At 37.5% G+C, this 25,085-nt stretch overlaps 1 non-coding gene across 1 annotated transcript; it reads left to right on the forward strand.

Moving 5' to 3' along the window:
- The first annotated feature begins 351 nt into the window (after nt 1-351).
- On the forward strand, nt 352-458 carry LOC120874000. Its single transcript, XR_005723574.1, has one exon. It is a non-coding gene; the product is annotated as a U6 spliceosomal RNA (small nuclear RNA).
- The last annotated feature ends 24,627 nt before the right edge of the window (nt 459-25,085 follow it).

Here is a 25,085-nt window from a genome sequence, read left to right on the forward strand (position 1 = left end):
TTTCCTACAGAACCTACATACAAAAGTCCCTGAACAAATATTTGTTGAATGAATAAATGATTAGATGAATAAGGAGGAATCATTCCTAAATTCTAGAAAATCTTATATTTGGGAAAAAATAAGTATTTGGAGAGTGATTGACACGGTCAGTGGATCAATAGGCCAATACTGAAGTGTGCTGTTCTCTGAAGGATGGATCCAAGAGGTAACAGCCCACAGAGACAACTGTACAATATATTTGATTCAACTGGGAATCAAAGCTACCACCCGAAGAGGCTGGGGAAATTTCTAAGGAAGACTTCAAAGTATCCAGTAATACCAATAAGAATTAATAAATTTGGAAGAATACCAGTGCTTGCTTCAGCAGCACAGGTACTAGAATTGGAATGATACAGAGAAGATTAGCATGGCCCCTGCATAAGTATGACATGCAAATTCATGAAGTGCTCCATATCTTAATATTGGTATAACTGAATCACTTTACTGTACACCTGAGGCAACACACATATTGTAAATCAACTATATCCCAATATAAAATAAGCATTAAATTTTTAAAAAGAAGAATACCAATACTTATAATGTCAGACCTCCATATAACAAGGCACAGAACATGAAAAAATAAGTTGCATTTGAGGTTTTTTAAGAGGGGGAAGAAATACTGGCTCATAAGTCTTTTGGATAAAACTCAAATTTTATATAATATAAAATGTGTGCATTACTGAATAGGAACAGATTTGGGAGGAAAACAGAAGGAAAAAAAGGTGGATTGGTCCTACATGTCTAAAGTATCTTACCATATTTCTGATAAGATATCAAAGGGATAAATGATCTGACATTGCAGGTGACTGAGAAAAAAAATCAATAAAACAAATGAGATTTTAAAATAAATATAGAAAAGTCAGTCGCAGAAAAAAGGACTGATTAATGAAAAATTCAAAATTTAGATTAAAATTATTTTAATTAACTGAAAAAAAATTGACCAAAATAATGACAAAATATTGAAAGTCAATGTCATTGGACACTAAAGAGAAAGCAAGGACATTAATAGATATGATATTAGGATATACTAAATCATTCCCCCCAAATAAGTTTTCAACTATAATTGAAATAATGAAGTAAAAAAAGGAAAGGGTAAAAAATAGCCACAGACAATCTATATGGATCCACAGGGAATTTCTAGGGACAGTCTAACTTCCTGGATTAATAGTTTGCAGCTGAGGCAGCTGGTGTACATTCTTCCAAGTCAGAGAACAAAGAGGACAGAGCCATCTGTTATCCTTATGCTTGTCACCTTTTTGAGCATAGAGACTCTCATCTCATCCCACCATACCTCTGATGACTTCACTCTGTAGGAACCCCTGCAGAGGGGCCAGGGGTATTCCTAACTCCTATGCTTGTCCTGTGGAACAATGGGGCAGTAGAGTCACCACCACTGCCACCGCCGTGACCCATAACTGCAACACCGTGGCCTCAGGAAACGTCTCCGTCCCCTCAGATCCCTGAGAGAACGAACACATACTACGGAGAAATTCATCATCAGACAAGTCAAAGCATATCAGGGATCAGCACAGAGCCGAAAATGTATGGCCTTAGAAACCAAACAGTTTTCAATGCGTTGCTATCACCATCCTGCTTGAATGCCTTGCTTAGATCCAAGCACTCTACTTCCTTCATTCATTACTGTTCCTTTCCAAGGTTCTTACTGTTTGAATTCTCAAACATTGCCATTTGTTTGTGTGTGAAATATTGTATTTTATGACCTAGCACAGGTAGAAGTATCATTGTGCTTAGACCAGGAAGAAAGTGCTAATTAACAACTGTGTGGCCTCATGGCAAGTTACCTAAGTAAGGTTGTGACTAGCAAATGAAAGGTTCTGTGTGAAAGTACTTTGAAAACTAAACAGCACCATGCAGTTGTCAAACATTTAAATTTTGTAACTTTCCGAGTTGGCTATCTATAGATTTAAGGAATTTTTTTTTTCACCTTTCACAGATGAAGTACTAAGAAACTGGTTCCTGTGGTGTGAAGAAGCTCCAAACACGATGCATCATATTGGATTTTTGCAGACCTGAGTCAAACTAGGTGCGGTTGTGTAGCTGCTGTGACAATGAGCTTTTGTGTCCATTTCTAAAAGGAACCTATCTGCAACACAGGTTGCCCTCCTGCAAAAATACCTCTCCACTGAAAGTTGGCACAAGCTGGTGAAAATGACTCTATGTCATGAAAAGCATACGGAGCATAAGCTTACCTAATTAATAATTTTCAGGGTTGTTTTCCTTTTCCTCTGCAGCTGCTGAACAGAGTGGTTCTGATTAAGCCATACACATCGTGAGAAATGCCACTTCGCAAGGGTGCTACATTCTGTATTTCCCTCCAACTTTGATCCCTGCTCATTGGTCCCTTTGATCTCTGAACAGGATGTACAAGGGTCACTAATCAATGCTTTCCCTCATTTTTGCTCCTTAGTCTGCTAAGTGTTTATATTTAAATCATTGACTAGAACAGGTGAATATGTATGACCTGTGTCTTTCCGTTCGGTGTTTGTCTTCAAAAGACAGAAGGAAAAGGAAAGCTTTACAATTTTCAACCAAGTTTTCATTAAAGGCAGAATTAAGAAGGATTGCAGATATGGCACTCATTTCTTCTTCTTTGAAAATTTGGATCCGTTTCTAGGGAGCATGAGAAGATGGTGGAATGGAAGAACAAGACCCATTGTTAACCCATGCCCTTGTACACTAGAACACAAGTCTCTGTTATCTCAGATAGCAATGGAGAGACACGTATATGCCATGGGCTTGGTGATGAAGCTATGCCATATGCCACCTTTTCTAAAGACTCCTCTCTCAAGAGTCAATGTGCTTAAATGGATAAGAAACTTACCACTGAGAAGAGAACTAAATATTGTCAATAGAGGAGTGCCAAAAGAAAAGCGCCACTGGAGTTTAGAAATGGGAGAGAGCCCTTGAGAGCTGGGTAACCAGAAGAGACCTCTCACAGGAAACAGGTTTTGTTTGATCAGATTCATTACAGAGACTAGGAGCTGTGTGCAGAGTTGAAGAGATAGGAATGTATAAGGACCAGGTCCCTGGCCTGGCTGACCAGAGTCACTAACAATTTGGGAAAAGACTTGTATTGACTAACAAGAAGGTATTCCTAAAAAGTGAATAATCCACATAGTTAGGCAGGAGTAGTTTGGGGTCTGAATTTTTACTTTTAAATAGTTGTGGCAAAATAGACAAGTTGTGGCAAAAATAGCCACCAGTAGCTTCAATTTTGTTATCTCTAAAACGAACCAACCATCACATTTCAAAACTGCGTATTAAATAAAAGAAGGCATGCCCTGGTTTTCTTCTTTTCTCCTTCTCTCCTTTCCTTATTTTTATGAACTTGATGATTTCAATAGTAATGGTCCAGACAATTGTCAAATGAATATCTCTATTACATGCAGATATTTTTAGACCATGCCTACTCTTTATAAACATATAAAGAATCAATTCTTGTTTGAAGGTGATATATCTATTGCTATCCATCATCCCTTCTCCCATCCTCCAATTTTTATTAGAACAGAGAAGACAAGAGCAGATGTCAGCAGTATTGAATTACTCTATGGGATATTCTGGTTTTCATATTATTCAGTACCAACAGCTCATCAAATCAGACATGGCAGGTGGCTGATTATTGAACTCTTTTTCCCCTGATTCAGTATATTTTCTTCTAAGGTAGCCTAAATCCTTAAAATTTGAGCAAAAGAAAAAAAAAGTAGTTAAAATTCCATTGTTCCATATGAAGAATTACAGCAAAAACCACTTAAATTTTCTACTTTCATAGAACAACAAATTCATAGTCTGTTGGATCTGGGAATTTGAGATCTAAATGACACTTGCAAGTTACTATGGTTTTAATAACATCAGCTTTTGGATGAGGAAACTGAGTCTCAGAATGGTTTTATGATTAGCCCAGAAGAGTTTAGCTAATTAATTTCCAGGCTTTCTATCCTGTGTGCTTCTCCCTGGATCAAGAATATCTCATTTGTTAAATAAAGCAGTTATCACTGAGGGTTCATCCAGCTTTAATTTCTATGATTTCTTTCTCTGTAAATCTTAGGGGACAAAAAAAAAAATCAAAGCCTAAAAAGCAAGTGACAGCACTCTAATTTGAGCTCATGAAGGACCACACTAGACTAGTCTACTGTGGTTCCAATGTTAAGTGCTAAATGGCAAAGCAAGTTAATGCCCTGGTTGTTTGCCTTTGGAGGTAAAAATATATCTGTAGGTCTCAGCCAAGTTCCTGTGGAGATTTGTCCACATCCCCAAAATACCACACACATTTGGCAAGAATGACAGATTATGTCCAAGCAAGGCCCAGATCTTGAATAGCAAGAGTATTTCGAGTAAAGAACAACATACAATGCAAAGCTCTCATTCTTAGGTATGCCATTTATCTCCCTAAATTTCTGTAAAATCCTCTTCCTCTTTTTTTTTTTCCTGGCTCTCCCCACCCCGCATTCCAAACTCTACAAAAACCTTTCATCTTAAGTTAAATTGCTGTTGTTGTTTAGTCGCTCAGTTGTGTCCGACTCTTTTGAGAACCTAGAGGCTTCTGCTAGGCTCCTCTGTCCATGAGATTTCCCAGGCAGGAATACTGGAGTGTATTGCCATTTCCGTCTCAGCGGATCTTCCCAACCCAGGGATCAAACTCAGGTCTCCTGCATTAGAGATGAGCTCTTTACTCACTGAGACACCAAGGAAGCCCAAGAATATTGGAGTGGATAGCCTAAGCCTTCTCCAGGGGAATCTTTCTGATCCAGGAATTGAACCAAGGTCTCCTGCATTGCAGGAGGATTCTTTACCAGCTGAGATACCAGGAAAGCTACGTTATATGAAAGATAGGATAATAATCACAAGTAAGCACTCATCTCTTCCTTGCCTTTTCTTCTTTCCTTTTTCTATTTTCCAAATTTTCTCTAAAAGGACAGTGTCTATCTTGTCTTATTTCCACTATATTTTCCCTCTCTCTTTCTCTCCTTTCCACTTGCCCACTGTATGTGTGTGAGCTTGTACGTTCACGCGTGTGTCTATGCCTGTGGACATCTGTTTGGGTTTCTAAAACTGTATAGATAAGTATTTTTATTTAACACATGTAAAAAACTAGAGAGAGAAATTGTAAAGAAGGAAACATGTGTGGCTGGTGCTGTCATCTCATCTCATAGTACGTATTTCTCTTCCTGCTTGACAAGCGATGCCTTGGTCCTGCCTCCTTGGCTGGCCTTCCTTCAACTCTCCTAACTCATTAATTGATTACTTAACCCACATTCTATGCCACTACTAGGTCAGTCTTATTCGGAAAAGTTCCTGTCCTCAGTATACATGATTCTCCAGGTGTATTCCACAAAACACTCATCCAGAGAAATGTTTCTTGGAGGAGAAGAGAGTTGGGTGGTCAAAACTGAGATGCGATTGTAGCAGCTGAACCCAGTCTCTGGTTCCTCTGCCTTTTCTAAAACCTGCTTGAACATCTGGAAGTTCACGGTTCACGTACTGCTAAAGCCTGGCTTGGAGAATTTTGAGCATTAGTTTACTAGCATGTGAGATGAGTGCAATTGTGCAGTAGTTTGAGCATTCTTTGGCATTGCCTTTCTTTGGGATTGGAATGAAAACACCTTTTCCAGTCCTGTGGCCACTGCTGAGGTTTCCAAATTTGCTGGCATATTGAGTGCAGCACTTTCACAGCATCATCTTTCAGGATTTGACATAGCTCAACTGGAATTCCATCACCTCCACTAGCTTTGTTCATAGTGATGCTTTCTAAGGCCCACTTGACTTCACATTCCAGGATGTCTGGCTCTAGATGGGTGATCACACCATCGTGATTATCTTGGTCATGAAGATCTTTTTTGTACAGTTCTTCTGTGTATTCTTGCCACCTCTTCTTAATATCTTCTGCTTCTGTTAGATCCATACCATTTCTGTCCTTGATCGAGCCCATCTTTGCATGAAATGTTCCCTTGGTATCTCTAATTTTCTTGAAGAGATCTCTAGTTTTTCCCATTCTGTTGTTTTCCTCTATTTCTTTGCAGTGATCACTGAGGAACACTTTCTTATCTCTTCTTGCTATTCTTTGAAACTCTGCATTCACACGCTTATATCTTTCCTTTTCTCCTTTACTTTTCACTTCTGTTCTTTTCACAGCTATTTGTAAGGTCTCCCCAGACAGCCATTTTGCTTTTTTGCATTTCTTTTCCATGGGAATGGTCTTGATCCCTGTCTCCTGTACAATGTCATGAACCTCTGTCCATGGTTGATCAGGCACTCTATCTATCAGATCTAGTCCCTTAAATCTATTTCTCACTTCCACTATATAATCATAAGGGATTTGATTTAGGTCATACCTGAATGGTCTAGTGGTTTTCCCCACTTTCTTCAATTTAAGTCTGAATTTGGCAATAAGGAGTTCATGATCTGAGCCACAGTCAGCTCCTGGTCTTGTTTTTACTGATTGTATAGTTTCTCCATCTTTGGCTGCAAAGAATATAATCAATCTGATTTTGGTGTCGACCATCTGGTGATGTCCATGTGTAGAGTCTTCTCTTGTGTTGTTGGAAGAGGGTGTTTGCTATGACCAGTGCATTTTCTTGGCAAAACTCTATTAGTCTTTGCCCTGCTTCATTCCACATTCCAAGGCCAGATTTCCCTGTTACTGCAGGTGTTTCCTGACTTCCTACTTTTGCATTCCAGTCCCCTATAATGAAAAAGACATCTTTTTTGGGTGTTCGTTCTAAAAGGTCTTGTAGGTTTTCATAGAACCATTCAACTTCAGTTTCTTCAGCATTACTGGTTGGGGCATAGACTTGATATTGGATGGTTTGCCTTGGAGACGAACAGAGATCATCCTGTCATTTTTGAGATTGCATCCAAGTACTGCATTTTGGACTCTTTTGTTGACCATGATGGCTACTCCATTTCTTCTGAGGGATTCCTGCCCACAGTAGTAGATATAATGGTCATCTGAGTTAAATTCACCCATTCCAGTCCACTTTAGTTTGCTGATTCCTAGAATGTTGACGTTCACTCTTGCCATCTCCCATTTGACCACTTCCAATTTGCCTTGATTCATGGACCTGACATTCCAGGTTCCTATGCAATATTGCTCTTTACAGAGCCAGACCTTGCTTCTATCACCAGTCACATCCACAGCTGGGTATTGTTTTTGCTTTGGCTCCATCACTTCATTCTTTCTGGAGTTATTTCTCCACTGATCTCCAGTAGCAATTTGGGCACCTACCGACCTGGGGAGTTCCTCTTTCAGTGTCGTATCATTTTGCCTTTTCATACTGTTAATGGGGTTATCAAGGCAAGAATACTGAAGTGGTTTGCCATTCCCTTCTCCAGTGGACCACATTCTGTCAGACCTCTCCGCCATGACTCGCCCATCTTGGGTGGCCCCACACAGCATGGCTTCATTTCACTGAGTTAGACAAGGCTGTGGTCCGTGTGATTAGATTGACTAGTTTTCTGTGATTATGGTTTCAGTGTGTCTGCCCTCTGATGCCCTCTCGCAACACCTACCGTCTTACTTGAGTTTCTCTTACCTTGGACGAGAGGTATCTCCTCACCGCCACCCCTCCTGACCTTGAATGTGGAGTAGCACATTCCTGCACCCACGCAGCCACCACTCCTTGGACGTGGTGTAGCTCCTCCCAGCTGTGGCCCTTGGCCTCGGGCGGGGGGTAGCTCCTCCCCGCCTGACCTCGGACGCGGGGAGCTCCTCTCGGCCGCTCCTGTGCCATTGCAGCCCGGCACTCTCGGCCACCACCCCTGACCTCGGACATGGGGTAGCTCCTCTCGGCTGCTCCTGCCGTCTGAGCCAAGTAATTGGTGGCTCATACGATTAAGCGTCTGTCTATAATGTGGGAGATCCGGGTTCAATCCCTGGATTGGGAAGATCCCCTGGAGAAGGAAATGGCAATCCACTCCAGTACTATTGCCTGGAAAATCCCATGGACAGAGGAGCCTGGTAGCCTACAGTCCATGGGACCGCAAAGAGTCAGACACGACTGAGTCACTTTACTTATTAGCTTAGCTCTCCATAACTCTCCTTAGCTTAATGCTCCTTAGCTCAGCTCGCCTCAGCTCAGCTCTTCATAGCTCTCCTTAACGTAGCTCTCTTTACCTCAGCTCCCCATAGCTCAGCCCTCCTTAGGGTAGCTCAGCTGTCCTTAGCTCAGCCCCCCTTTTCTAAGCTCTCCTTAGCCAAGCTCAGCATGCCTTAGCTCTCCTTAGCTTACATCTCCTTAGCTTAGTTCCCTTTATCTTAGCTCTTTTGTGTGTGTGTGTGTAATAAAGTTTTATTAAAGTATAAAGGAGATAGAGAAAGCTTCTGACATCGACATCAGAAGGGGGTAGAAAGAGTACCTTTCTCCAAGTACTTTTCAAAATTCTCCAAGCCAGGCTTCAGCAATATGTGAACCGTGAACTTCCCGATGTTCAAGCTGGTTTTAGAAAAGGCAGAGGAACCAGAGATCAAATTACCAACATCCGCTGGATCATCGAAAAAGCAAGAGAGTTCCAGAAAAACATCTATTTCTGCTTTATTGACTACGCCAAAGCATTTGACTGTGTGGATCACAATAAACTGTGGACAATTCTGAAAGAGATGGGAATACCAGACCACCTGACCTGCCTCTTGAGAAACCTATATGCAGGTCAGGAAGCAACAGTTAGAACTGGACATGGAACAACAGACTGGTTCCAAATAGGAAAGGGAGTACATCAAGGCTGTATCTTGTCACCCTGCTTATTTAACTTATATGCAGAGCACATCATGAGAAACACTGGGCTGGAAGAAGCACAAGCTGGAATCAAGATTGCCAGGAGAAATATCAACAACCTCAGATATGCAGATGACACCACCCTTATGGCAGAAAGTGAAGAGGAACTAAAAAGCCTCTTGATGAAAATGAAAGAGGAGAGTGAAAAGGTTGGCTTAAAGCTCAACATTCAGAAAACGAAGGTCATGGCATCTGGTCCCATCACTTCATGGCAAATAGATGGGGAAACAGTGGAAACAGTGCCAGATTTTGTTTTTTGGGGCTCCAAAATCACTGCAGATGGTGATTGCAGCCATGAAATTAAATGACGCTTACTCCTTGGAAGGAAAGTTATGACCCACCTAGATAGCATATTGAAAAACAGAGACATTACTTTGCCAACAAAAGTCCGTCTAGTCAAGGCTATGGTTTTTCCAGTGGTCATGTATGGATGTGAGAGTTGGACTTCGAAGAAAGCTGAGTGCCAAAGAATGGATGCTTTTGAACTGCGGTGTTGGAAAAGACTCTTGAGAGTCCCTTGGACTGCAAGGAGATCCAACCAGTCTATTCTGAAGGAGATCAGCCCTGGGATTTCTTTGGAAGGAATGATGCTGAAGCTAAACTCCTTACTTTGGCCACCTCATGAGAAGAGTTGATTCATTGGAAAAGACTCTGATGCTGGGAGGGGTTGGGGGCAGGAGGAGAAGGGGACGACAGAGGATGAGATGGCTGGATGGCATCACTGACTCGAAAGTGAGTTGGAGTGAACTCTGGGAGTTGGTGATGGACAGGAAGGCCTGGCGTGCTGTGAGTCATTGGGTCACAAAGAGTCGGACACGACTGAGCGACTAAACTGAACTGAACTGAACCCAGTCTGATCCCTGGTCCAAAACAAAGCAAGCAAACAGAAACAGAATTCTTGCCATATTTGGGAAAATTTCAGTGTGACCTAGATACTAGAACATACCAGAAATTATTGTTATGCTTTTCAGGTATAATTATCTTAATGCAGTTATTTAGAAAAGTGCTTTTAATCTTTGAAGATATATTCTATGCTTAAAACTGAAGTATTTCAAGTGTTATGATGCCTGAGACTTGCTTTCAAAGGGCTTTGATAATAGTAAATTTACCATTCATATTTAAAACTAGTTTGTTTACATAAACAATGTAGCTTCCAAAAATGCTTATTATATATCTAGATATTATATATAAATGCTTATTATATAATACTTGCCTATATGTTATCTATAAATGCATGTCTAATATTAACATAAATATATATATACAGAAAATGTTTATTGTATATAAAATGTTTGTGTATAAATTATATTTATATATTAGATATAAATATGTAATATGCATACAGTTTACGCTCAGACAATATGGGGGCTACCGTGGAAAATCTGCCTGCAACTTTACAGTCCATCATCTGTATCCCTAACTTTGAATCCACAGATTCATCCAACCACAGGTCATGTAGTACTGTAGTATTTATTGAAAGAAAACCCACATATAAGTAAATCTGCACAGTTCCACCATGTGTTGTTTGAGGGTAAAGTATATATTATACATACTAAATGTATGACTATAATATCTAAGTATATAGATTTTTTAAATGGGACCATATGTTGCTTATATAAATATATCAGTAAATTTATAATACAACACACACAAAGTATTGCTGTGAAGATTAAGTAAACACATTTTTATTTTCTGGAATACATATACTTATTTTTGAAACCACTTGAAAGTAGGTTGCATGCTGAATTCTGACCAGCTTGGAGGAGGAAATGGCAACCCACTCCAGTATTCTTGCCTGGAGAATCCCATGGACAGAGGAGCCTGACAGACTCCAGTCCTAGGGTCACAAAGAGCCCGACACAACTGAAGCAACTTAGCGCATAGATACAGAGCATTTTGGGGTACTGGAGAAGCAGTTTGGAGAGTTGAGAAAGAGAGTAGGGTTAGTTAACAGGAGAGAATACCTCTTCATGGATAACTGCATTGGTAAAAGAAAATGCCCTTACCCATTAGACTTTTTGATACAGGAAAGAAATACGTGAGAGGCGGGGAAGCCGGCGGGGTGGGGGGCAAGCCGCTCCTAGCCCAGTTTGGGGACCTCTAGACTTTCACAGGAAGTACCTCTTTCCTTACCGCACCCCTTAAACTACTGCTTACAGGGAGCACACTACTAATTGCACAGTGGTAAGGGTTGGGATGCATGATGAAAAGGTTTGTTTTTGGAAAGAAACTTCCTTATTTCACTTAGGTTCTTATGAAAGAGGTTTCTGATGCGGGCAAATAAGCCAAACAAACAAAGCCTTCAAACATCTAGGATAAAAAGCAGAATTAAAATATTAGATGGTCACTTGGAAAAGATTTTTTTTTTAAAGTGATTCTGTAATGTGACTATGATAAGTAAGGAGTTGCTATTTTATTTTACTCTTTCGTGCCTTAGGGGAGAGAGGTTGAGACTATATCTGCTTTTGGAAAACCACTCTGAGGTGGTTTCTGGTTGAAGCCTTAGGCAAATTACATGACTTTAGTTAACTACCTTTGTTTCCCCGTTTATGAGATGGAGATAACAATGTCAATTTAGCTGAGAGAGTCTTTGTGAATTATAAACTACTCAAAAGAGTAATTATAAACTACTTTGTAAATACAAAGTGCTATATAAATGCTTAATAATAGTCCTTTGAGCTACATGCCACCCCCTAATGGGAACTTATTAAGAAGTTCCTGTTTAGCTTGGATTAATTCTTTAAAAAAATTTTTTTCACCTTAAATGAAGCAAGGTACCAACTGCGAAAACAGCAAGCATAATCGTAGAATATTTTCATAATTCAGGAAACATGAAATCCAGGGATTGTGCTCCATCCTTCCTTGCAGTATCTGCTTTTCCTAAAACAGAACAGAAATTAACTTCAAAAGGGGTTCTGCAGCCTGAGGAATGAGAAGATTGGAGGCCTAAGCACAGGCTCTCCTTGAAATTTCTTAGCACCAGAGGATTCTTTCTCTGGGTAATTTAATGGAACAGGAGAAAAGCATCCCACTAAGACGGCACAGGAAAAAAAGGGCCTAAACTCTAATATAAACACATATATAATGGAGCAGGTATCAGGAATTATATCAGGTTCCTTTGAAAATTATATGATTTAATCCCCACATCTACTTTTTGAGGGAGACATTATGTTTCCCAAATTATAGATGAGAAAACTGAGGCTCTGGGTAGCAAGTAATTTACTAAAGCTCACATGACTGGTACATGGCAGAACTAGGATTTGATTACAGGTATTTTCTCTATACAGAATTTCCTTGGATGGGAACATAAATTAAAAACTAAACCACATAAATTAAAAACTTAACCATGGAATGTGCAAACTAAAGACACTTGCTTTGGGCATTGTTTCTTATGAAATACTTTACATTCTTACCTTTCCATATAAGTCTCTGTGGTTGCATAATAAATATTTCTTGTTGAATACAATACTGTGAATAAGCACATCTACCAATGTAGTAGAAACTCCAATGTTATCTGCTTATGTTTCTTTCCTCAAACTTTCTTATGATTATTAAATAGTAACTGAACTTTATATTGACAATTTACTATACTATTTTGCATTTAGTGGCATTTTATGAGAAATTAAAGAGTGGAGCAAAAATACAGAATTAACTCTAGAGAGATACACAATTCAAAATTTGAGTTAGACAAGCATAAAAGTGCTAAGCACTGGGTTTAAAAAACAATGTTAGTTGACTAAGTAATCATATCTTATGCAGGATCTAATTAAAACACCATTTAAAAATGCTCCCATTTCCTTGCAGAGATTGAATTAATATATATAAATGGCAGAAAAGATATCATTTCTTTATTTCCATTTTCTTCTCAGTTCAGTAGAGGGAGGAGGGAATTGAAATCTGAAATTTAAAGAAAGCATAGAGCCCTAGAAGTAGGTATAATCTTATGGACCCAGATGAATCACACTCAAGAGACTGGGAGAGTTTAGAAATAAGGCTAAATTGGAGAAGCGTATTCCTGAAGCTGTGAAATATGAAATTTACATAACTGTCAGAAAAAAATTCAAAACAGGTGATGAAATCAATGTTTTGTAAGTGCTTACTAGAAGCAATCATGGATTCATTAAAAACATATGCAGGGCTATGTTTTTTTATTAGTAGTATTGATTATCATCATTAGATCAGCAAATTAAGGAAATGGTGTTAAGATGGTAAATTTTTATTTCAACAATACAGTGATGGAAGTTGAACATTGTTTCTCTAGAATGCTGAAGATAAATAACGAGAAACCAGAGTATATGATTTAACGGCACCATCGTCACAATCCCTGGGCAAGAGCACAAGCGTACGAGAAGGACAAGAATTCGTGTGCTTTGTGTGGTCGTTAGCACTGTCCACTACCTCAAAGAAAAGGTGCTCATTCCTAAAGACACTTCACTGCCATCTGCTGGGAAGTAAAACAGCTGTAGAAATCTATGACCATGACATGGAGAGTGCCTCCTAGAGTTGTGCAAAGCTATTGTACATAATCATAAGCAGTAACCATTTCTCTGAAAAGCCTATAGACTGAATGCCAGCTATTGTTATTTATCTCACTCCCTCAAGCTACTTACTAAGTGAAAACATTTACTTGTTTCTTTAGCTCAGTGACCTCCAAATTTCATTTATTTTCCACTCTTTTCAATATGTGCATATTTATCCATAAAATACTATTGTATGATAAACAATATAAAACATGAAGATGGCATTTTTAAATAATAAAAAAATAAGTATAGACAGAAGTTCTAGTACTTTTTTCCCATACTCTACTTAGAAGACTACTGATTAAGGTCCCCTAAACTCCTAATTGCAGAATGATGACAGTTCTTGATCCTTGTCAGACAAAGAAATTCTTTCCTGCCACAACCGTATGTGAATGTGTATATGTCTGTGTGCACAGATGAGTGTGTACTCACCTAAGTGAAAATGCATGGGTCAGGTGATCATTCGGGAGCTATGACAGATGTTTTTCTTAGAATACCTACAATTCTGCACGAGGATGGCCTGAAAAGTATTCTACAGATAATGATGACTCTGGTTCCCTTACATCCTGTTCTCTGTCACTTACAAAGAGAACAGAAAAAGAGGCCTCTGATTCATTCCACTCTCTTAAGTACAGTACAAAAAGCAAGTCATATTCATTATCACTGTCTAAATCACTGGGTATATAGCAAAACAAACAGTTTTATATTTTATCCTATTCTCTTTTCTGAATAATGGCAAGGTTTACATGTATACTATTGAATCAGAAAGCATGGGATTGATGTCTTTCTCTGTCATTTAACACATTTTGTAACCTTTAACATTTAGGTTATCTAAATTCCCGCAGGTTCACTTTCCTTTATAAAAGGATGAATGTGTATCCTGCAAATCCAGCCCCTTGCTTTTGTTGTGAGAATTAAATGTGATAATAAATTCAAGGTACTTTGGGGCTTCCCTGGTGGTCTAGTGGTTAAGAATCTGCCTGCCAATGCAAGGAGACACAGGTTCCATCCCTGTTCCAGGAAGATCCCGCGTGCCACAGAGCAACTAAGCCCATAGGCCATAACTGCTGAGCCTGTTAGAGCCTGAGAGCCAGGACTACAGAAGCCCGCACTCTCTAAAGCCCGTGCTCCACAAGAGAGGCCGCTGCGATAAGAAGCCTGCACACCGCAACAGAGTAGCCCCTGCTTCCCCCAACGAAGACCCACCCCAGCTAGAGATAAATACATAGAATGTAAGATACTTCCTACAATGACAAGCGCCATGGTTAATCTCAATAAATATTAACTATTCTAATTAACATGATTATTGCAGTAGAGTTATCTGGATCTCTTATCCGAAATTCTTACAGTCAAATGTTTTTCAGAATTCAGTAAATTTCAGATGACCTTTCTGAATTTTGGATTTGTAGAGACGAGATTGTGGTACCATATTGCTATCCACAGTACTTAAAATTGTGCTCAAAATCAAAACTTGATTAACAAATATCCACCCACTTCAGTCTTTAATTTGCTTATAGAAACCTTAAACTCTTTTTAAAACATTCTGGCCCCTTTGCTTTTCAGCTGAGCTCCATTCCTTGCCTGATAGGAATCATCTCAGTGGCTTATTAAAAACACAGATTCCAAGGGCTGTCTTAAGAGAGTTTGCAATTCAGTAGATGTGAAAGCAGGGCCCCTAAATCTGTTCTTCAAGCCAACACTTCCAGATAATCTTTACCATAGACTACATTTGGAAACCCTGCCTTACTAGACATCTCAGCCTGTGGGCCCCCTTTACACAGAGTCTGAATCTGGAGATACACGGCTCTGACAGCATTCCACCATGAGTCCTAAGACTCTTCCTCCATCTCCCATTCTTTGATTCTGTGCATCTGGCCAGCTTTAGTGGTTATTCCTTCCTCTTGCATCTGAAGTCTGTTTTGCTAGAAACTCTAGTCTGTTCCTCCAAGCCGAGGCTTTCCTCCCTTCTTGCTGTTTTGTCCCTGGCAGGTTTTCCTCGGACCCTCTCTCCTTTGGCCAGTCTCATCTCATTCTTCTCATGGATAAACTTATGAAATGTGGATGTTCTCAAAATCTACACAATGGTTTCAAAGCCATTAGAAGAGATTCATGTAGAGAATTTCACTGACTATCATCTGATTGGGAACTTTATAGTAGTTTTGAGCAGGGCTCTGACATTTAACTCCCCCTTTTTTATTGAATTTAAATGAAGGTGAGAATGAAGGCCTTTTAAACACATGGGTGATACGGATCTTGGGGATATAATGAACAATGATACCTGAGAAATTAGTTCAAAATATTCTCACAAGCTGGAATACTGTCCACAAAATATCCAAAAGGTAAAGTTTATTGGGGTGAATATATCTCTGTAATAAGAGCATTAACTCATATCTCTGAAGAATTAGAGGGAAAAATTAAACAAGAAACAGAAATGGGAGATCCAGCTTGATATTAATGCATTTATGCAACCAATCAAATAAATATTTAGTGGTTATCTACTATCCGCCAGAAATATACATCTCAAATTACCAATTAAAGGTGAAATATTTCTCAAGACCATGATTCAAACAGAATTACTCCTTGGAAAAATATATACAGATATACACATGCATTTTTATTTGTTGAATATTAAAATAACTGCCAAAATTATACCATTATTAAAACTTCTTTTGAAATATTTTGAGACTTACTGAAGTTTCAAAAATAATAGAGAGAATTACTATATCTACTTTATTCAGATTCACCAATCTTTAACATTTTGCTACTTGCATTCCCTTTTTTGATACATACATAATACATCCATTAATGTATAATACATACATTCTATAGCATAATAGATCATATAATAATACTATCATATATGGTATATTTTGTAGTATATATTATATATACTATATATCTACTTAAATTATTAGTATAATTATGTAGTTATACATTACATAAAGATTTACATATGTACATAATACAATTTTTCCTGATGGATATCCTGATAGTTTCATGTGTATTTTCTAAGAATGTGAATTTTCTTTTCTTAGGAGTTATGTCCAATATTTATCATCAATGCAAAATTTTAAATCAAATCTATCCTTCCTTTTCCAATTTTGTCAATTTTCCCAATAATGAATTTAAGAGTTTCTCCACCCTTCAATCAGGATCATATTTTATACGTAGTTGTCATGTTCCTTAGTTACCTTGAATCTGGAAGAGTTACCCACTTTAGTATTACCAATTTTTTTTCATTTTTAGCTTCATAATCTTGGCATTTTTTAAGAACACAGTCCAGTCATTTTATAAAGTGTTCCTTCCCTTGGGTCTGCCTGACATTTCCTCTTTTGGTTTATATTTTCTTTCAGAAATAGTATGCAGATGATGCTATATCCTTCTTAAGGAACCACATTTGGAATCATGCTATACCCATCAGCACCTTGATTATGATATCTTTTTCAATCATCTACTTAGAATTTTGTTCTGTTTTCCACTGACTTGTTACTGTTTTTCCCTTTGCAACTAGTAAGTATTCTGTGAGGGGTCATTTCAAAATCATGTATTTAGCCTGATCTTCATCAATCTTTTCTCTATAAATTTAGCATTCATTCATGAGAATCTTTACTCTGAAGATAAGCAAAACAGCATATTTTTTCAACTCTACTATATCTTCAACAAGTATAGGGTTAATATTCTGAAAATTAAAAAACCTTCTCTTCTCTCCCATTTTTCTATTGGTCTGGCTAGCTACCTAGCTATATGTTATCAGTATCATAAATTACTACTGTTTTCCATTATTTTCCTTAATTATATTACTTATTTTTAATGCCAAATATTCCTAACTTTTTATTTAAATTAAGTAAATAATTATAATCACATTGTACATTTGTGGTTCATTCCTTGCTTTCACAGCATTTTCATAGAACTTAATTTGCTCCTTCACAAAAGTTGTAAAATCCAGTGGGGCAAGGGATTAAATTCATGAAAGTATTCCAGAGCAAACAACTTTTAGGTTCTAAATTAGAAACAAATTTCTTAGGATTGGGCATTGATTGATTTTTGACTGGTCACAAGAAAGAGAAGCAAGGGGAAAAAAAGTGTAGCAGCATTCAAAAGCCTCTTTCCAAAGTGGATATTTATATTTGCTTAAATAATTTTTGAAAATCTCTCCATCTTTGTAAACACAAATCAATGCTTACATAACTACTAAGTAAAAAATTATATTTTATCATATCATTTCAAATTTTTTAATTATTTGGATTTGAAAAATATGATCATTTATATATAAATATGAATATAGAAGATTTGTGAAAATCAACAAAGCAGTTATAAGAAATAAGGTAAGTCATATTCTTTACCTTAAATACTTTTTGTAATTCACCAGTCCAATTATATAATGAGTAATGAATTCTGGGCTAGCTTTGTTTTCAAAATTTTTTAAGGTTCTTTAGGGGGGAAATCAAATATTTTAAATTCAAATAGATAGTGTATTTATGGGGTCTTCTCAAATTTGAATAAATTAGATTTGTTACCAATACCAAAGTATTGATTCAGGGCTTTAGTTAATTGGCAGCCAACTGAACGTGGATCACTATAATGATACCTACAAGTTGTCATAAAATTATGAAAGTTATATAATAAATGCATATATGTCCAAAATTATAAAAGCATGGGCATAAGTAAATTAAAAAGAGAATTGCTAACCAATACCTATCTGTCTGCAAAGGAGGTTAAATTTCCATGGTGGTCAATCCCAAGAAGAACGCTGTTCTCTCTCCGTTATATTGAATACACTTGGTGCGGTTTAGAGACAGGAAGTCAGTGATAAATACACTTCTGCTTTGGTAGAGTTCACACAATGTTGTATAGTGTTGCTGTACCTTCCATTTTAGTCAGTTTCAAGTCTCTCAGTCCCATTTGAAAGGCAGGTCCTTGGCACGCTGAGAAAAGGAGCCATCACAGCTCACTCACCTACTGGGGAAAGTTTACACTGATCTTTTCATGATCTATACTTTCTACTTGTTCAAAAAGATTCTTACTGAAATTGTTGCACACTGAACATGCCCCGTGTCATAGACTATAATGTTGGAAACAAAAGGATTATGACCTCTTTCAGCAGGCTTCCTGCTAGATCAGAGCAGGAAGGGGAGGTGGATTATATGGAGAAAAGACCTCGTTTGAAACATTAATCTTTGGTAATTAGTAATTGAGGAAGGAAATAGAATACATGAAAGTTAAATTAGCTTCTGCAAAAACAAGTGATGTCTAAAGCTGATGGAGTCAGACAATTTATCTTCTAAAATTAAATAACTAAAATTGTAAAAAGGAAAATTCTAACCATTATTTGTCAACTTCGTAGGAAACCATCTGAATCAAAAGACTCGGAGAAGCTCTTTATATCACAAATGTTCCTGTGGTATGTATTTTATTGTATTGTATTTTTATTGTATTGTATTTTATTGTGTTATAATCCAATGTTTATTTTCAGCAAGAAACAGCTATTAAAATTAATATTTCTTCAGATGCTAGGAGAACAGAAAAGTAAAGGTATCTGAGCTCAGATTATTGTATTTCAAAGGTATTTTACAAGGCTTCCCTGGTGACTCAGAAAGTAAAGAATCTGCCTGCAATGCAGGAGACCCAGGTTTGAACCCTGGGTTGGGAAGATCCCCTGGAGAACGAAATGGCAACCCACTCCAATATTCTCGCCTGGAAAATTCAATGGACAGAGGAGCCTGGCAGGCTACAGTTCATGGGGTCACAAAAAGTCAGACCCGACTGAGCGACTAACACACACTTTCTTAAAGGTTTAGGATTAACTTCCCTTCCTTGTTCTCAATGCTGTCTCTTTTCAAAACATGTCTCCATACATCACAAAAAAGCCATATTTACTGCCCTCATCTTTTACTTTTTGTCTGTTTTGTAAGCACTTATCTGGGTTTGGGAAAGAGTCAAACTGAACCTTCTAAAACCTGAATAACAATAGTTTCCAATAGGCTCTCATTAAAAATAATCTCTTCAAAATGTGGAAATTTCAGTGCTGAAAAAGATAAACCACTAGCTGCTAAATTTGCAATTCAAAAAAGGTAAATTCAAGATGTGTCAGATTTAACAAAGTCACTGCTGGGAGACCAATTTCAGAGATAAAAGATAAAAGCCCAGCAATCCACTTTACCCCCAGCAGTTCAATGAAAGCTGTGTGACTCCCATTGCTTCATCAGGTAACTACAAAGTAGTTTCCTCCCAGGGAATTCTGTTATTTTGTGGATTCTACAGTATCTGACTGTGGAATGAGAAAGGCCTGTTTGAATATGATAAATTATATCTACAACTCCCTATGTTCAGTTCTAATGCATAACCGCTGACAAACTACAACTAGTAATACCTGAACTCAAACATTCATAGACCAGGCTTTCTGCAGAGTGCTTGGGAATTTGCATTACTCATAATTTGCCACTTTCTCCTCAGTTTTTGCCTGATTCTCCTTTCTCATTACTGTTTCAACTTATAATCTCATTATCAGAGTCCTTCATTTTTTTTTTTAATCTGTGTGTGTTTAAGGTTCTGAACCACATTATAATAGGCAAAACTAAATGTCCTTCCAGTGATTTTTCAGGCAATCAAGAATTATCTTTGCCGATCATCTTAATTATTCAATTGTCAGTCAGGCATTTCAATGATTGCTTAGTGAACTTTTTTCTTATAGGTAGGATTCTGAAATTCGTACTAAGGGATTCATTAAAATTGTGGGCCAGAATGCACTCATTCCTTTTGATCAAATGAGTTCTATGCCTAAACAACAAATGCAACGTCCAAAGTCTGCATCCTTGGAGATAGTCTAGGAGACAGACGGAAAAGTTATAAACAGACCTGTGAATTGCTTTGCTGAACACAGATTTGCTTTGAAGATTTCACTGAATCTTTTTGACTGGTAAGCCACTCATGACACAAGAAAGCAAGTTTACCATGAAAACCTTAACCAGATACTAGCTAAAATGGAGAAACCTCAACAAATTTAGATGTGCAGTTCAGATAATTCCCTTCAAAGTTCAGATAATTGCCCAAAGCTTATTTAAATCTATGGAGAAACTATCCAATTCTTCACCTCATCTCATCGTTTCTTCTTTCTTCCATAATCCTCCCTATTCCCACTCTGATCTTTTTGTCATTCTCCAGATCACACTACTTTAAATTTCCCTATTTTATTCTGATTTTCCACCTCTCTTTTGAAAAGACCTCACTGCACCGGCAAGTTTCTTAAGTCAGAATGTAATGGATTTCCTTGTCATGCCTCTCTTGTGTATCCAGTGTATTCAAAAGTCAGATCTTTGGAAACTTCATGAGTCCATTTTTAGGAAAAAAAATCGCTTTTTTAAAAAAAGATTCTAATGGAAAGTTGTGATTCAAGCACCTACCTTCCAAATGTTGCTATGAAAAGAAAAATATATTGACTGGCCAATGGAAACATTCACGACTACCTGTAAATCTAAGACATTTGTCTTGCCACTGTTTCAAAATGTTAAATGAATAACTGTGAATAATGTTTAGGATTCACATTCAAATAATTCACATTCAAATACAATATTCCTCACATTTAACTTTCTGAAATATCTTACAATTGGTTTTGGAAGAGGGGGGCAAAAAACTCTTTGATCTTTATGTTAGAAAACAGCCACCGAGCCCTTGGAAAACAAGATAAGAGTCTTACCCTTCCGATAAAAGAAAACACATTTTAATCAGACACCGTCACTCTCTGTCTTGATAAAACGTAGTTGTACTGTTCTCCTAAACAATCAGCAAAGATCCTAGGATTTGGATTCCGATAGTGCAGTCTGTTTGGCAATCAGTAAACTGCTTCCCATTAAACCTGTAAGGGCAGTTATATGTGAATATTATTCATTCACATTACTCACATACATTAAATAAATATTGATTGAGGATCAATTAAATACATATCAAATGCTCTTCAAAGACTTTTACCCATATAATGGGGATAAAGCATTTTCAGAAACAATTATAATCGGAATGGAAAGCGGACATATCCTAAGACAGGGACAGAATGAGAGCCGGGAGCACACACAGAAGCAGAGATCACATCTAGTAGAGAAAATCTCTCAGAAGAGGTGCATTGAAGCTGGCTTTTGAATGAATGCATAGGATTTAAATATCTAGGAGTGTCTAGGGAGAAAAATGCTGTAAACTAAGTCGCCAGCACTGCCAATATGAACTGAAGAGCACCACACAGGCTAAAATCAAGTAATTTAGGTTAACTGATACACAGAGTATGGATGGAAAGAAGATAGTGAAACATTATGTTGGTTATGAATAAGCTGTGATGGATCTCTGAGTTTGTGGGTGGGAGAGCTTTAGTCTCAGGCTCAAAAGTTTGAAGTGATTCAGTAGGCAAAGTGGGGCCATTAAAATTTATCAGAGTACAGTGATTTTCAATCAATTTTCAATAGTTGAGGAAAGGAGTTTTTTTTTAAACCAACAGTTAAAATGTTGAATATCCATGTGTAAAAAGATGAATTTATTTTCATTATTTCACTCCATACTCAAAAGTTAGCTCAAAGTGGATTACAGACCTATATGTAAGAGTCTACAAACCTTCCAGAAGAAAACAGTAGAAAATTTTCATAACCTTAGGTTAAGCAAAGAATTTTTAGATAGGACACAAAATATGTGATACCTAAATGAAAAATATTGCAGTTGGACATAATTAAAACTTTATAATTTAAAGTTGAAAACACTAGTAAGAAAGTATAAAAACAAGACATGGATTGGGAGAAAACATTTGCAAATCATCACTTCAATAAGGAATCGTATGCAGAATAAATAATTTGCATTTACAACTCAATAATAATACAACTCATTTTTTTAAGGGAGTGGGGATTTGAGTAGACATTTCACCAAAGAGGATAAGTGTATGGCTAATAATCTCAAGTAAAGATACTCAACCTCATTAGTCATTAGAGAAAAGGAAATTAGAACAAGACACAGCTTCACACCTACTAGAATGATGTAATTTAAAAAATTATAATAAGCAATGATGAAAATATAAAGAAACTGAAACTCTTCACACTACTTTAGGGAATGCAAGATGGGGAAACCACTTTGGAAAATAGTTGGACGGTTCCTCAATAGAGTTCCTCTATGATCCAACAATTCCAATTCATAGTATATATTCAAAAGAAAAGAAAACAGAAACCTACCCAAAATCTTGTAAATATATTTCCATAGCAGGCTTATTCACAATAGCCTTAAACTGGAAGCAATCCAGATATCTATCAACTACAGAATAAACAAAATGTGGTGTATCTATACAATGAAATAATATTAACTACTGATAAATTCTACCACATGACCATATTTTAAAAATATTTTACTAAGTGAAAGAAGCCAGACTGAAATGATCATATATTGTAAAATTCTACTTATATAAAATGTGCAGAAAAGACAAATCTATAGAGACAGATATAGATTAGTATTTGCCAGAGGCAGCAGAGAGAGAATAAAGACTGAATATAAACATGCATAGAGGGTTTCTAGACATCACAGAAATGTTCTAAAACTGAATTTGATGATTATTGTATAACTTCATAAATTACTGAAAAGTATCAAATTGTACATTTAAAACAGGTGAATTTTATTGTGTGTGCATTATACTTCAGTAAACCTGCTTTTAAAAGTGTATGAGAGAAAGAGCTATATTCTAGGAAATTAATCTGGCAGTATATTTGCAGCACTGATGGAAGTTGGACCATAAAAAAGGCTGAGTGCCAAAGAATTGATGCTTTCGAACTTTGGTGCTAGAGAAGACTTGAGATTCCCTTGGAAAGCAAGGAGATCAAACCATTTAATCCTAAAGGAAATCAACCCTGAATGTTCACTGGAAGGACTGATGCTGAAGCTGAAGCTCCAATACTTTGGGCACCTGATGTGGTAAAGACCCTGATGCTGTGAAAGATTGAGGGCAGGAGGACAAGGAGATGACAAAGGATGAGATGGTTGGATGGCATCACCAACTCAGTGGACATGAGTTTGAGCAAACTCTAGGAGATAATGAAAGACAGGGAAGTCTGACATACTGCAGTCCATGGGGTCGTAAAGAGGCAGACACAACTTAGCGACTGAACAACAACAACAACAATGCTTTTTGTAGCACTGATGGGAGTAGGAAAAAGTCAGGTGGAGAGAGCTCTATGAGAAATCTCTCACAACTGTCCAAGTAGGAGAAATGGAGATCTGAACTAGGAGAGGAGCAACAGGAAGAAAAAAGGAAGGTCTAATAGGAGACATTGTCCAAGAAAGTAGAATTGGGAAGACATCACAAAGAACTGGATGAGTATGGTATGAGAGTAGAATATCTTGGAATAATCTGTTTCTTGAAGAGGGAAGAAACAGAAAAAAATTATGTGTTCAGTGTTTTTAATGTTTTATAAGAAATAGATGGGGAAACAGTGGAAACAGTGTCAGACTTCATTTTTGGGGGCTTCAAAATCACTGCAGATGGTGACTGCAGCCATGAAATTAAAAGACGCTTACTCCTTGGAAGGAAAGTTATGACCAACCTAGATAGCATATTCAAAAGCAGAGATATTACTTTGCCAACAAAGATCCATCTAGTCAAGGCTATGGCTTTTCCAGTAGTCACGTATGGATGTGAGAGTTGAACTATAAAGAAAGCTGAGTGCCGAAGAATTGATGCTTTTGAACTGTGGTGTTGGAGAAGACTCTTGAGAGTCCCTTGGACTGCAAGGAGGTCCAACCAGTCCATTCTAAAGGAGACCAGTCCTGGGTGTTCATTGGAAGGACTGACACGGACGCTGAAACTCCAATACTCTGGCCACCTCATGTGAAGAGTTGACTCATTGGAAAAGACCCTGATGCTGGGAGGGATTGGGGGCAGGAGGAGAAGGGGACGACAGAGGATGAGATGGCTGGATGGCATCACCAACTCAATGCACATGAGTCTGAGTGAACTCTGGGTGTTGGTGATGGATGGGGGGCCTGGCGTGCTGCAATTCATGGGGTTGCAAAGAGTCGGAGACAACTGAGCGACTGAACTGAACTGAACTGAAGCTCCCCTTTGCTCTGTGAAAGTGTTGCTAGCTAAATAATAATTCTTTAATATCTAGCCTGCTTCATATTTCCCTTACAATACCTAATCTTTATTCCAAATGAAATATTGAATCAGATATACAGTAAATTATTATTTTCTGGAGGATAGAGGTTAACAATAGGTGGATTGGGGAGTATTTTTATCATACTTTTATATAATTTATTTTTACCACATATGGATTATTTGTATAGCTAAATATTATTTTTAACTATTTTATACTGACCGATTGCTATGTAGCCAGAAAAAGATAATGTTGGATATACCAAGGAAATGCTTACATGTCTTTGCAATCTTTGTTGAGACATACTTACCTTTTATTCTATATCAGGGCAAAAATATTTCCTTTTATGGAAGAGTTCAGTTAAAAAAAAGCTTGTTCATGGAATTGTTTGTGAGGAAGAGTTTGTCATCATTACTGAAAAAAAACAAAATCATAATCCCTTTTCAGAGGGTCAGAATGCAGACAGTTCCCCTGGTCACATCTGCAGGTCTGGAATTCTGGAACACTCTAGTCTTTTTATTTTTTCTTCACAATCCTATAGACCAGTTCTAAAGTCATGCATGCTGGTGCTAGAGTCTTAGATTTAGCACTTCTGGCAATTTATTCATTCTCCAGGCTCTGTTTTTCTC

This window comes from Oryx dammah, unplaced genomic scaffold (assembly GCF_014754425.2).
Source record: "Oryx dammah isolate SB20612 unplaced genomic scaffold, SCBI_Odam_1.1 HiC_scaffold_14, whole genome shotgun sequence".
Lineage (NCBI taxonomy): Eukaryota > Metazoa > Chordata > Mammalia > Artiodactyla > Bovidae > Oryx > Oryx dammah.